Source organism: Callionymus lyra, chromosome 1 (genome assembly GCF_982586985.1).
Source record: "Callionymus lyra chromosome 1, fCalLyr1.hap1.1, whole genome shotgun sequence".
Taxonomy (NCBI): domain Eukaryota; kingdom Metazoa; phylum Chordata; class Actinopteri; order Syngnathiformes; family Callionymidae; genus Callionymus; species Callionymus lyra.
The window spans coordinates 52,710,571-52,725,742 of record NC_141818.1 but is presented as its reverse complement, the minus strand read 5'-3'; the positions used below and the strand labels follow the sequence as shown (position 1 = coordinate 52,725,742).

Sequence of the window (15,172 nt, the reverse complement as noted above, 5' to 3'; positions counted from 1 at the left end):
AAGTCCCTCACATCTCTGCCTCGCTCGCCTCCAAGTCCCTCCCCCGAGTTAAAACCCTCTCGGGCGCATCGCCGGGATTAGCCGGGGCTTGTTGTTCCATCTCTGCGGCGACTGTAGGAGCAGATTTTATGGCTGCAAATGCAACGTAAACTAAGAGCCATGGAGACCCACGTAAGATGATTATCTTTGAAACTGATGCATTTCCTGAAAAGGAAAAAAAAACCTCATAAAACCTTTCAGTGAAAACACTCCAGGTTCTGCTCGTCCTCCACAAAAACCTTCTCGAGCTCCTCACGAAGGAGTTCAAATATGACACAGATGTTCCTCCAGCACTTTTGTGAGGTTTTCTCTTTCATCCGAGACTTTCAACTCAACCTTGTTTTTCTCTCTCTCTCTGGGTTCAGGTTCTGCTCCATGGTCTCCTCGCGACCGACCAGCAAAACCTTCTGACGGCGGCGCTCCTCGGAGATGACCACATCAGCTCCACGGATGACCGAGCTCTTCGCCCAAGCGTGACGGCCTTCATGAAACTCACTTCAGCTGCTTGTATGCACAGGTAATGGATTCTTCTAATCAGGTTCATGGTTCCTTCCTTGCTTTGGTTATTAGATCCTTTAGTTTTTTTTAAAACCAGGATCCAACGTTTCCTGCTCCTCAGACTGGTTTGATGTCAACATCATGTTCAAAGACCTTCAGATAAACAGGTCAAGAGTCCAAGGTTAATGTTACTAATGTTAAAAAATACCATCTTTTTTCCAAAATAAAACACATTTCAGGCAGTAAAGATGGAACAGAAACATAATAATATGAGTTACAATATGTTTTGTCACTGATCCCTGATCCCTGATCCCTGGTCCGTGGTCCGTGGTCTCCTCCTGAACGACGTGATGATCTATAAAGATGCCGATGTTTCAGATCAGATCATGAAAGGTCAACAAACAAACACAAACTTCAATCAACAGGTTGTTGAATGAAAAGAAATTTGGTTGGATTTTGTGTGATTGACTTTTTCCATTCCTGGTCTAAAAGTGTTTTGTGTCTGTGGCGAGCTTTCCAGGGTGTCCATGACCTCACCTAGCTATAGGCTCGACACCCCCTCGATGGAACAAAGTCAAAAATAATGAATTTTTCTTTTGTTCTATGATAAAAAATATTTAAGTTAAACTGGAATTTGAACAGAATCCTACATACGTGGCTCTTTAAAATATGTCATTCCAAGAAAACAATGATTTGATCAGTAATAATGTTTTAACAAAGATAGAATCCGACTCATGGTAAAACATACATGATCTACGATCGTAGCGACCGGAAGAACAAGGTTCTGGATACAAGCGAGTCAAGGTTGGTTTCTCTGCAGGGTTTCTGGGTGAGTTCAGGCACATGTGAGAGACTCAAAGTAGAACCACTGCTCCGTCACATCGAGAGGTTGAAGTGTCAATGTTTTAGGAGGCGTTCGGGGAGGAGGCCTCAGGGCAGACCCGGGAATTGTGGTTAGACCTGGAACACCTTGGATGAGCTGCAGAAGTTTGATTCATTGATTGATAATCATTTATTCATCCCATTTCTGGGAAATTTGAGTTGTTTCAGCGTCATGTATATGTATATAGTACCTATATACAGTGCATAAATACAGTACATAAATACAGTACATATAATTAGTACATATATTAAAATAACAATTGAAAAATAATAGCAAAAACAATAATAAACGAAGCTGAAAATGAAAACAATTCAATAAGGAATAAGGAAAAATAGTAAAGTAAAAATAATAAATCAATAATTCTACAAATATTGTAACAATTAAGAAAATTAGAAAATTAAAAAGTATTTATATATTTCTAAAATACCATACAGCAGTGGGCATTAGAATGAAAGGGTTTTTTACTGTAGCCATTAGCGCAGATCTTCTCTCTGATTCTAATCTCTCTTCAAACAGCTGGTCAGGTGTGTGTTAAAATATTCAATCAAATGTCGTTCCACGGATGAAAACAAGACCAAACGGTAGAAGAAACCTGTGAAAAAGACGAGCAGTTCCATGTTCTCGTCCAACGAGACGAAACTTCAGTTTACGAAACTTCTCTGAACGTTTTCTCCTCGTCTCTGTGACCTCGGCCTCCCTGACCTCCGTCCTGACCTCCGTCCTGACCTCCCTCCTGACCTCCGTCCTGACCTCCGTCCTGACCTCCCTCCTGACCTCCCGCGGCGAGTCGGCCTCGTGGCCCGGCGACATGTTTGCGGCGACGCGAGGATTCGCTCGTGTTTTCCTGCCTGAGGTGCAGAGATGACGGTTTCCTTCTCTCGCCACTTCCTGCTCCAGCTGCTTGTGATGCTCTTCACCACATCTCCCCGTAAACGGCTTCGCTTGACAGAGCAGGTGTCGTCCACAAATAAAATCACGTTTAAAATAAAGGTTCCTGCGCGAGTCGACTAATTGCCGCGCCTGTGAAATCCATTCATCGCGTCCGTTTGTCGCCGCCGACGGATTCTTGACAGTTTTTCACGGGAAGAAGACGAACGACGTCGAGAGCAGGAATATTTAATAATTGATAATGAATCAGTCGCTCAGTGACACGTCGACGAGTGATTGACGCGATGTTTGAGATCCGAAGAAATGTAGTTAAATCTGTTTTTGGCATTAATGACCGACTTCGTGACGTGATAATTACTTACACCGAAGAGTAACATTCAACATGTCTGTCAAGAGAATCATTGAAAATGATTTAGAGACTAAAAAACATGATTGGATTTTCTAAATAACCATCTGGATCCATGAATCTTTTGAAGGTCTGTCACTCTCTGTGGTGCAGAACAATCTCTTGTATGCAGTGTGTTGTTCAAGCTAGTTCTGGGACGCTACCTCCACCTGCCATGATTTTAATCATTGATATTTCAAATCCTTAAAAAGATGAAGTTAATGTGAGGCAATAGATATTTGATAAGAAGAATATTCCGGCGTAAATTGGAATTGCAAGTTAAATTAAAAGGCAGAGTACATATAATAAAACGGTTTATATCGCAGCACTTTTCTATTGGTCATTTCAGGTCATGTGATACAAATTAAAAGTTCATTAAAGTCACTTTTAAGTCACTTTTTTGTGAGGATTTTTGTAGCAATTGGCTACGTTATTGTGAATAGTAACATGATTATTAGATTTCTCACTGTCTCACATGGTAAATAAAACTTGAAACAATGGAAAAATAACAACTTAAATCTGAAAAACTTTATTTAAAACAAAAACAAATTGAATTTGTGCTATAAATTCATACTGTTTGATCAATAACATGATACAATTTTGAATCTTTTTTGTCAGATGGTTCCATCATAAACACTCCAAACACAATTTAAACGACCGTCTGTTGTACAAAAACACATTAGTTTCCAGACGACAATTTATCTTTTTCTGCCCACCGACCGTAACCCTTGACCCCGTCGCACACCACGCCACAGAGTGACCTCCTCCTCCAGCTGATGTTTTCATTTTTAAAAGAAAAGATGTGAAATCACAAGCACTCGGGTCTAATTTTTGAAAGTATTTAAAAAAATAAAACACTGATAATTATAGTCGATCAAAAGTGTTTATTTGTGTCTAAAAAAACAGACACAAAAGAACAGATTAAAGGAAGACGAGACGGTTTCGATTGAACCTGACGAGCAGTCAGGAGCAATAATTCAGTTTTAGTGCAACCTATGGAATGTTTACCGCGGCCCGAAATAGAAACACACTCGACGCCTAATGAAGGAAATCAGAGCAAATAACAATCTCCGGCAAAAGCTCTTGATTTTCCTCCGACTCCCACGACGAGACGCTTCTAATCAGAACGAGTCTTTTACCATCATCGAGTTAAAGGTTTTCGACAATCAACGACGCAAGTCCGAAGTTCCTGCGTCATCCGTGAAATTCGTAAGACGACATCCGAAGAAGCTGCGAGTTCATCCGATCGCCACCAGTTAAATCTTCAAATCGGTTGTTTTTCTCTAATGATCTTATTGTTGCCTTAAACCCGCGATGGAGGTTAAAGATACTAATCCACAGAATCCCCGTCGTACGGCGCGACCATCCGGCGCATCTGCACTTCATCTGATTATTCAATTACACAAAGAACAAGTTTGCATTTTAAGTCGTGGGCTAATCCGCGGTCCGAGGAAAAGAGACCCGGAGATCCTGATGACGAAGCCATAAACTCTGGCTACGAAAAGCTGATTGTGTCGCGTCGACGAGCCTGACTCGCCTACTCAAGCGAAAAAAAAAAAGCAAAAAAAAAAGCATGACAATGGAATTAAATGCACAAACAGTTAAAAGGTTTATGTTACCGGATCAGCAACCTGATCCGCTTATGTGTTCAGGGGCCTTGATTCTTGTCGCAGATTTCGAGCCGAGACTGTGAGTCGCTTCCCTCCGCGCTCTGTTCCAGGTAAACCTTTTAACTACCGTTGAAACGCTTCCGAGTATAAACGTCCATCGTCTTCAATCCTGTCGCGTCACCGGATATGACTCAGATGGACATCAGGCATCACCTCGGTGCACTTCCTGTCAAAAAGATCCGCTCTTTTCAAGCAGTTCTTTCAAAAAACAAAGGACACGTCCAGTGGAAACATCTAGAATCTGAAGGAACCCCTGATGCTCGAGCGTATATATATATATATATACATATATGGTATAGTGTCGCATACAAGGCTGTGTTTGAAAATATCCTCCAGTTAAAGCTAGTTCTGATCAACTAGATCTACAAGAAAACTGATAAACACCACGATTGTTGATTATTTATTCTTATTTATTATTTATTTTTAACGTCATTTCATTGTGTACTTTATGTTTTGCATCATGGGTCTGAGAGGACTACAGTTTCATGTCTCCATGCATGTATTTTTGACCAATAAAAAGAACTTGAACTTGAACTTCAAATTCACGTTAGGTAGAACTTTATTGATCCCTCAGGAGGTCTCCTTCGGGAAATTGTTTTTTTTTCTTCCAATTAGCCACAGCAGATACAGCAATAATTCATAAATAAAAAAAAAGAATAATAATAATAATAAAAAGAACAAGAACGAAGAGAAATAAAGAGAAAGAACAAGATGATACAATCTAATTCTAAAGATAAAGATAAAGAACCATTTCATCCATTCTTATAGAACGTCACTTCTAACCATGTTTTTAACCGATCATGAAAAAATCTCTTTGTTTTCTTTTTCCTTTTGACGAATAAACCAAAATAAACCAACAAACTTTTAGCTAACATCATATCTCGAGGACTTCTTTCATAACGCACTGCCACGGTTTAACAGCTGTTTATTTTTAGTTTTGCTCCGTTACGAAACCATGTTGAACCTTCTTTATGTCGTTTGTTCGTCTCCTTATTAGAAACAGAATTTCCTCGAGGCTGAATATTCATCAATGATCTTCTCGGAACAATCGCTTCATTGGAACTTTAAGTCTTGAAAGGATGGCCCTGCATTTGTGGATCAACCGGGGATTAGAGTTTGGTATTTGCTGTTGGCTTAGGTGGTCAGACCGGGGGGGGGTCGGACCCCGGGGCCTCATCAAGAGGAGACAGAATGAGGAAAAGAAGAAGAAGGAGCCTCTTCTTTCTCTTCTCTCGGGGCCGGAGTCACAGCTGAACCCTGATCAACCCTCGTGCCTCACTTGGTTTCCACCTCCATTAAGTCGATTGACATTATTCGGACTCGTTAATCACATTCCCGCCCAGAATATAATCTGCCTGTCGATCCGATTCCAGGTCAGGGAACGACGGCCGTGAAAGCCCGAGGTGGGGATGAACGAGGTGGCCACGAGGATTACGTGGTCCCGTCGGCTAAACATCCCAAAAATCTCTGGCTTTTTTAAATGATTGCTCACTTTTTGATGCGTTTTTAGTCATTTATTTGAGTTTGTGTTGGTGGCCAGATGGACGCGAGAGGGAGAGCGAAGGCACAAAAGAGGTTGATGATGATGAACGAGTGCGACAGGGACAGTCAGGATGAAATGTTAATTCAATGTGCCAGAGGAGGAAGTCACAGCCAGACTGAAGTCCCACTGAAGGGACGTTCAAACGGACACGAGCCGAGACGAGACAAATAAAGACAGATAAATTCAGGCCTGGAAACAGCCTCAGTTCGGGGGGCCGGAGACCCTCGACCGAAAGCTGCGGAAATACAAGTTTCAAATTCAATCGTGACTCATTTTTAAACCGAGGTAATTAAAACAAAGCAGCCGAGAGAAGGCGGCGTGGCGGGTCCTCGCCGCGGGAAACGTGTTTGTTCAATCACTCGCCTCCTTGATTGTAATCGCTGCTCAAATCGCAGGTGACTATTAAGAAAAATCCTTAAAAATGGATGGAAAATGTCCATTTGCTTTTCTTGTTGTTTTTTGAGCAACAGGTTGTTGAAAGAGCTGAGATCGGATGTTGAAGCGACTTATCGTGAGACACGAGCCGAGAGAATATACACTGAAATGAAGGTGTGGGGTCTTCTCCGGGTCGGGGGGTTGAGATAGTACCACAAGTGGAGGAGATCAAGGTATCTCAGGGTCTTGTTCACGGGTGAGGGAAGAATGTGGTCTGAGACCTACATGTAGATTTGCGTGTCGCCGGCGTGTATGTAAACGCTGCACTGATCTGTGGCGGCAAAAAGAGAGTTAAGCCAAAAGGCAAAACTCATGGTATACCAGTCGATCTATGTTCCCATCCTGACTTACTAGTCCCAAGATATAGTCTTTTGAGAGAGTCTAGAGCCAGTTAAGGTGTCTTGTACAAAGTCTCCTGGACGCCTCGCTGATGAGGTATTCAGGGTCGTACCAATAGGGGACCACAAGGGAGACCCTGGACAGGCAGGACAGGGATCGCCTCAGGGTTAACTATATTAAATACGGTTGTTTTGGTCTTGGTTCTAGTTGCTCTAATTATCTTGGGTTTGATTGGAAGGTAATCAATAGCGGGTCACTCCTGAACCCCAGAAACCTTGAGTCGAGTCAAAAATGTATTGCCCTTGAGCAAGGCTATAAAGGCCATTGTTGTCTCTAGGATGCCTCGGCCTCGAACCGACAATGACATCCAGCGCAGCCTCCATTAATATCAAAATAACTCAACGTCCATCAAAACATTCACTTCCTGAACAATTACGAGCGAATTCGATGGAAAAAGCAAAATAAACAAATTGCGGCGTAATTGAGGCGGCGTTCTAACGGGAGGTTTCTGTCAGGTTAATAACAGGGAGAGTTTTCCCCGAAAACCCCATTCCGACAGCAAATTATCGACCAAATTGTGATTTGCTTTGATTGCCAACGTCCAGCGAGACAATCATATGTTGCTAACAATGCTGTGTAATTACAGCCTGTATATTAGCGTGTACGTTATTTCGCAACCTTCTATTAGAGTCACCAGGGAATTTGGGGCCGGATGGTCTAATAGTATTTTTCATTGACACGCTTATTAAAACGTCATTTCAACAGGAAACATTTGGGATGTTTGGGAGCCTTTTTACCAAGAAGTTTGTATAAGAAAAAAGTTGTTTTGTTTACTCAATAATTTGAGTCACATTGGAGTCAAAAGTCATGTGATCGGCAAAGGTTTCACTGGCTCTTCGGGGATCGTTATGACGAGTGTATCAGTTGATGGGTCTCTGGCAGGTGTGTCAGGAGACGAAGTAGATTCTGGAAGTGGGCACATTCTCTTCAGGAAGTAATCTTGGCTTTAACTTAGCGTCACCGTGAGTAGGTCTGACAGGCGGCAGGTAGTCGCTCGCCCACGCCGGCGCTGAGTGACACCAGAGGACGGCAGCTGCCCTCCCCCCAACACCCACATGTCCATCACTCATTATCAGCCAGACTCTGAATAAAGGAAGCGCTTGATCTTTTCTTTCATCCGTCCTGAAACCTCGGCCCCGGCGCTGACAGGAAGCCGTAAAAAGCCGGACCTTGTGTGAGGGTTGGAAGGTGAAGATGAAAGGCTGGAGAAGGTTTTCTGTAGAAGCCCCTGAGGTCCACCCGCTCTCTCTGATGGCTAATGGGGGGGAAGTGAAAGCCTCCTCACCGTCCAGAAGACAAAGAAGCACCGACGTATTCATGGGTTGCCGTTATCGCTGGAGTGGGAAAACATTTACGGAGAGCAGGTGTGAGAAGACGAGGAAACAGATTAAGAACGATCGTCTGCTCCGACTCCACGATGGCGAGATATCAGCTCTCGCGCCGCCGTGTTGTTTGGCAGCTTTTTATTCTATTTCACTGTTCATTTATGTCATGAAAACCATCCAATTGTATTCTCTTTGATTGTGTTTTAGTGGAAACCTGATATGGCATTCACTTTCAAACATCTCCACGGGCTTTTCAAGCTTCACTCACCCTTTGAATTCGACTCCACAACACAGAATACTTTGCTAACTTACTTTTGCTTTATTTGAAGTCTGAGCTTGTAGAGTTTATTTATTAGTTCAGTGGGAAAGATGAGTCGTCTTCTTAAGGAAGAGAGTTTTTAGTTTCTAGCCTCCAGACTCCCTTCAATGAGGTTCTCAGAGTCTCAGGACTTTATCTTTCTGTGGGCCTTTGAAGACCTCAGTATTCCATAGAAGATCTGGAGATTTGCATGGATGGATGGATGATGGATGGATGGATGTTAGATGGATGGGTGGATGGATGGATGTTAGATGGATGGGTGGATCGATGGATGTATGGATGGATGGATGAATGGATAGATGGATGGATGGATGTTCGATGGATGGGTGGGTCGATGGATTGATGTATGGATGGATGGATGGATGGATGTTAGATGGATGGGTGGATGGATGGATGGATGGGTGGGTCGATGGATTAATGGATGGATGGATGGATGGATGGATGGATGGATGGATGGATGGATGGATGTTAGATGGATGGGTGGATGGATGGATGGATGGTTGGGTCGATGGATTAATGGATGGATGGATGGATGGATGGATGGATGGATGTTAGATGGATGGGTGGATGGATGGATGGATGGTTGGGTCGATGGATTAATGGATGGATGGATGTTAGATGGATGTTAGATGGATGGGTGGGTCGATGGATGGATGGATGGATGGATGGATGGATGGATGGATGGATGGATGGATGGATGGATGGATGGATGGATGGATGGATGGATGGATGGATGGATGGATGGAGGATGGACAAACGGACGGACAGATAGATAGTAGTATTTATTTAGTGAAATGTGATTTTGAATTTGCAGCACATGGCAACTTATTTCCATCCACTTTCTATTCTAGTGAGAGAAAAGTGCCTTCAAATGAGACGCCTTCAGAAAAAGAAGATGCAACAGAGACTTTAAAATAATCCAGTCACTGCTTCAACCGCCGGCTCTTCCTAGAAAGCAGCACAAACAGAGCCACAGTTTCAAGACCCCGAGGGACACGTGATGTTCGGCCGGAGACGCACAATTAATGCAACGTTTCCATTAGAAGAATTGTGTGACACGACCACTTTGAGATGTTGGCCATCAGGAGGACGCGTGACGCAGCAGAGAAAATGACACATCGGACAAACGTCAGCTTCTCTTCAGCGCGTCCAGGAAAGAGCGAGCGTTGTTATGTGACAATTAAATCCTGCACACTCGCGCTCAGCCTCTTTTATGAGACTTGAAGGGTGTTTTGTGCATAATGTCGTAGAGTTCCATCGCTAAGCTCGACATTTTGCGGCTCCTTCATTTGTCGACTTAATTGCCGCACAATTATAGAAGCAAGAAAACCATTAAAGCTCTTTTCTCTTAATGATCGTTCCGGCAATAAAACATCTCTCCGTGTCCAGAACACGCGCGGCTACAGTTGTCAAACATTGTTATATTCATGATTAGCATGTGTACGTTTTTCCTCCCCTCGGCTGCAGGACTCACATCGCGGCATTACATCATTTACAGTCAGCCGCGACCAGGCCGACACCAGGAAGATCCAGTTTATTTCAGCCTGCGCCGCTCACGTTACATTCTTGAGTTGACTCACTTTTATCCGCGGGCTCTACTGATGCGTAAATGAACTTATGGAGACGAGGAGCTGCTGCTCGGTATTGATCCCGCGGTCTCATTAGAAAGAGAGTCTCCTGTGGCAGCACTTGTTCTCCTGCAGAACCTGAACGTTCACTTATCAGCCGTCGGGAAAAACTGTCCGACGTTAAAAAAGCACCGCGTTCATTGGTTATGGTCACATTGAAGCGCGACGTGAAGTAAGTCAACATTGTTTGTTTGATAATGAAACTCACATTATTTTCCGCACTATTAGCCGCACCTGATTATAAGGCGCGCCTTCAATGAATGGCCTATTTTAGAACTATTTTCATAAATAGTTTGCACCGGATTATAAGGCGAATAAAATAAAATATACGGTCAAACGTTTGACTGAGGTTGTGTTATGCATCCACTAGATAAAGCTGTGCTAAAGGGAACAAAACAGTCAGATAAAGTCAAACTTTATTAGGGTGTTCTGACAACTCCATTCACTCCTATGGTAACGATGTTCAAATGATGTTTAAAAGGCTTCAAGCAGCAGCGCGTGAGACTGGTGTTGTGAGCAAACAAATGATTTGTGAGCAGCAGTGAAGTTGAGCGCATGTATGACAGCTAGAGCGCGCGTGTATGACATGTTGAACGCACGTATGAATGGTTGGGCGCGTTTTAAGTGTAAAACAACCATGACACACTCGCTCAAAACGGTGGCAGTAATCTTACTCCATGGACGTCCGCCATGATGTGACATGCGTCGTAAATCCCACCCTGCGTGTCGGCTCAGTCGGCGCAGAGTCATGAAAGTGTTCTTAAACAAGTCACTCACCAGGTAATGTTCATATACAAGGTGCTCCGGATTATAAGGCGCACTGTCGTTTTTTGAGAAAATTAAAGGCTGTTAAGTGCACCTTATAGTGCGGAAAATACGGTAATCACTCAAACAATAACAATGTAATTAGCCTTTAGCCAGATAACTGTTATTTAATCAATGATGCTGTTACAAAGTGGTTTCACAGTTCGAACTATGTTGGATGCACAGTTATAAATACATGGATCATGTGTTAGTAACTCAGCGGGAACAAAAATGTCGAACATGCCGGCCATGAAATAAGCTTCAAATATGAATCAAACAAAGATTCTGTTCTCAGAAAACTAAAAGTGTCCAGAGGTGTCGAGAACATACAATTCCACTTTATTGAGGATTTTTCTTCAGCGAGCAAAATTTAATTTGGGCCGACCTTGGGGTTCGTGTCGGCTTTTGTGCGACGGAAATAACTTTGAATTCTAAGAGAGTTAGTTAAAAAATATCTACTTCAATCTCTGAGAGCAATATTAACACACTCACGCTGGGATGGAATAAAAACCAAATATTTTTCTTCTTACAAAAGCGTTTCACGGCTACGAGAACTTGATGATCTTTATTTATGTAAGAATTCATGTTGACGAACATCAGTATTTCTCTGGATCAAGAAACGTAAATGTTGCACAAAAGTCTTGATCATAGAACCACATTTCTTTTTCTTTTGGAAGTTGACATTGGTTGGATTGTGCCGATGGCTTCACAAAACAATAATAAAAAAAATAAAATATAAATGACTAGAGTTCAGCTCAAGGGTCTTTTGAGTTTGTTCTCCTGGAGAAATCCTTGTTACACTTGGAAAAAAATATATATCCTGAATGTGTTTTTCAGTAAAATGTAATAATAATATTAATAATAAATACCTTTTGTTATTATTTCTACTCTTGATTCATAAATGCTTTGGTTAGTTAGTGTTGTTTACAAAAATATAATTGGCTATAATAGAAGGAACGAGAGATAAACTTGTGTTAAAAGTTGTTTTGCAGTTACACAATGGGTTGTTACACAACTTTGACTCTCATACATGTAGTGAAAAACATATTTTAATTGGCTGTCGTGTGTACTGTGCAGTAAAGGTTAAATACATCCAGAGCTGTATGAGAAACGAACCGGTCGAACCTTGGAAATACGAACGTTGGGTCATGATGTCACGGATTCAGCAACACAAAGAACATACAACCATCCCAGTCATTTTACCTCCCTCTCGAGTACACACAACAGTGTTCAGCTTTGTATACTCGTACACACAACAACAACTACTAATTAGCTTGACGCTAATGAGGTTAACAAGGCAGTACTTTCTCTTCTCAAAGGATTACACGACTCACTTCACGTCCACGATTCTTGTTGTTTCTCATGTTCTCTTGTGTGTTTCTTACCAAAGTGGGATCTTTAGACTTTTCATCCATAAAACAACAGAAAATAATATCTTAGATTGAATTTATATTTTCTGTAATGATGTCTAAACGATCGTGACCCAGTTAATGTCAGAGGAAGAACGTGCCGAGAGAAACTGACACAACAAAATGCAATGGTGAAACAACACTAGGGGGAGCCAAAATCACTATTTAAAAACTACATTTAGGGCTTTTAATTACACGTTATAAAAACAGTGTCAACAGATTTCGTAACTTAAGTTGTATCTTCGTCACTTCCTCTCCAAGACGCAGTAAGTCCCTCATAGAGTCACACATCACAACAACACACACACTGATGATACAATAGAGTCACACATCACAACAACACACACACACTGATGATACAATAGAGTCACACATCACAACAACACACATATTGATGATACAATAGAGTCACACATCACAACAACACACACACACTGATGATACAATAGAGTCACACATCACAACAACACACACACACTGATGATACAATAGAGTCACACATCACAACAACACACACACTGATGATGGAATAGAGTCACACATCACAACAGCACACACACTAATGATACAATAGAGTCACAAATCACAACAGCACACAAACACTGATGATACAATAGAGTCACACATCACAACAACACACACACACTGATGATACAATAGAGTCACACATCACAACAACACACATACTGATGATACAATAGAGTCACACATCACAACAACACACACACTGATGGTGCAATAGAGTCACACATCACAACAACACACAAACGCTGATGATACAATAGAGTCACACATCACAAAAACACACACACACTGATGATACAATAGAGTCACACATCACAACAACACACACACTGATGGTGCAATAGAGTCACACATCACAACAACACACAAACGCTGATGATACAATAGAGTCACACATCACAAAAACACACACACACTGATGATACAATAGAGTCACACAGCACAGCAGCACACACACTAATGATACAATAGAGTCACACATCACAACAACACACACACACTGATGATACAATAGAGTCACACATCACAACAACACACACACTGATGATACAATAGAGTCACACATCACAACAACACACACACTGATGATACAATAGAGTCACACATCACAACAACACACACACACTGATGATACAATAGAGTCACACATCACAACAACACACACTGATGATACAATAGAGTCACAAATCACAACAGCACACAAACACTGATGATACAATAGAGTCACACATCAAAACAATACACACTGATGATACAATAGAGTCACACATCACAACAACACACACACACTGATGATACAATAGAGTCACACATCACAACAACACACACTGATGATACAATAGAGTCACAAATCACAACAGCACACAAACACTGATGATACAATAGAGTCACACATCAAAACAATACACACTGATGATACAATAGAGTCACAAATCACAACAGCACACACACACTGATGATACAATAGAGTCACACATCACAACAACACACACTGATGATACAATAGAGTCACATATCACAACAACAAACACACACGGATGATACAATAGAGTTACAAATCACAACAGCACACACACACATTGACACAAGTCGAACTTTAAGATAAGATAAGGAATTATCAACGTGAACAATCACACAGAGACTCACAAAAAAAGTTGAAACCGAGGACGAAGTAATTTGCGTGTCGAGTGTTTTCGTTACAACACACACAGAGTTAATTAAGATCAATATAATATATTTTGCCTCCTAGTGTGTTTTTAGGAAGACTTTGAAGTTGTCATTCTTTTGTACAACTTCGTTAAGAAAAAAAGGCATAAAACCTCGAAATTGAATCAACACATTTTTGAGTGTGTGTGTGTGTGTGTGTGTGTGTTCTAGTTCATAATTGCGACGGTGTCGACGCACACTTTCCACGTCCCCGTCTCCTTCCATTCTCCTCGTCTGTTGCCATGTGTGAGGCTCACCGTCTCCCTCATTAGCGGCGCCGGATGCTCGCAGCCTCACTTTTCAATGTGGTTGCTGGAGATAACGGACACGGATCCCTCTTTACATTCGACACAATATCTGCGCTCAACGTCCGGCTCTATCCGGGACTCGTAATGCCACTGGATATGATGCACTAACAGCAAATAAGATACATATCAGCGGAACAATATCGTCGGCTCGCACAGAATGTAATTTAATTTCGCTCATTTCACTCGCCGACCCCATGGTTTCTGTCACGGGGGGGAATTGAGAGATGAGTCAGCGAGATGTCTAGAAGTCTTTACCACGATATGAAGATGGATTCACGGCTGGGAAGAAAAAAAACGCCCGACATGTCGGTTTAAAGGACGTGAACAAGAAAAAGCTTGAAAAACAGCCTGAGGGTCTGAGCACAGGACTCACGGCGACTGCATTACCTTAATGGAGATTAGCATCGCGCTCGCATCTGATTGGCCCGTGACTTTGGAAAACGAAGCGCCGGCGAGCCAGCTATCAGCAGGGACGCGGCACTCGGGCTAATGGGACATGCATCAAACTAAACTGGAAGAGAAAAAATCCCATTAAGTGCGCTGAAATAATCCATGAGATATTAAAACAGGAAATTAAACGCGGGAGACGTTCGCAGACCTTATGAGACGCTTCATCTTTCATAATCTCAACATTCTGTCGTTTTGTTGGACGCAGTCCCAACAATTAGTTTATCCGCTGCTAATTCAGTTTCCCGCTCGCTCCCGGGCTCGGAAGTGCATCCCAGCTACGTGGAGCAAGAGGCGAGGGACACCCTGGAAAGGTCATTAGTCCAATACTGGACAAAAAAATACACCTAGAGCTAGTTTTTGGATCAGAATCTACTGATGGTTCCTGAACTAGTTTGTCTCTTCTTTGGAAGAATATGTGTAAATATCCCAAAATATAAAGTAATACATGAATATAATGA

General features: G+C 42.1%; 1 protein-coding gene across 2 annotated transcripts in view; it reads left to right on the top strand.

Annotated features, from left to right (window-relative positions):
- sema6a (sema domain, transmembrane domain (TM), and cytoplasmic domain, (semaphorin) 6A) overlaps positions 1-15,172 on the top strand; it is a 192,981-nt gene that overhangs the window by 40,411 nt on the left and 137,398 nt on the right. For both annotated transcript variants that reach the window (XM_087812406.1, XM_087812398.1), the window contains exon 2: positions 405-556. The gene's annotated coding sequence lies outside the window, so the exon portion shown is untranslated. The remainder of the gene's footprint in view (positions 1-404; positions 557-15,172) is intronic.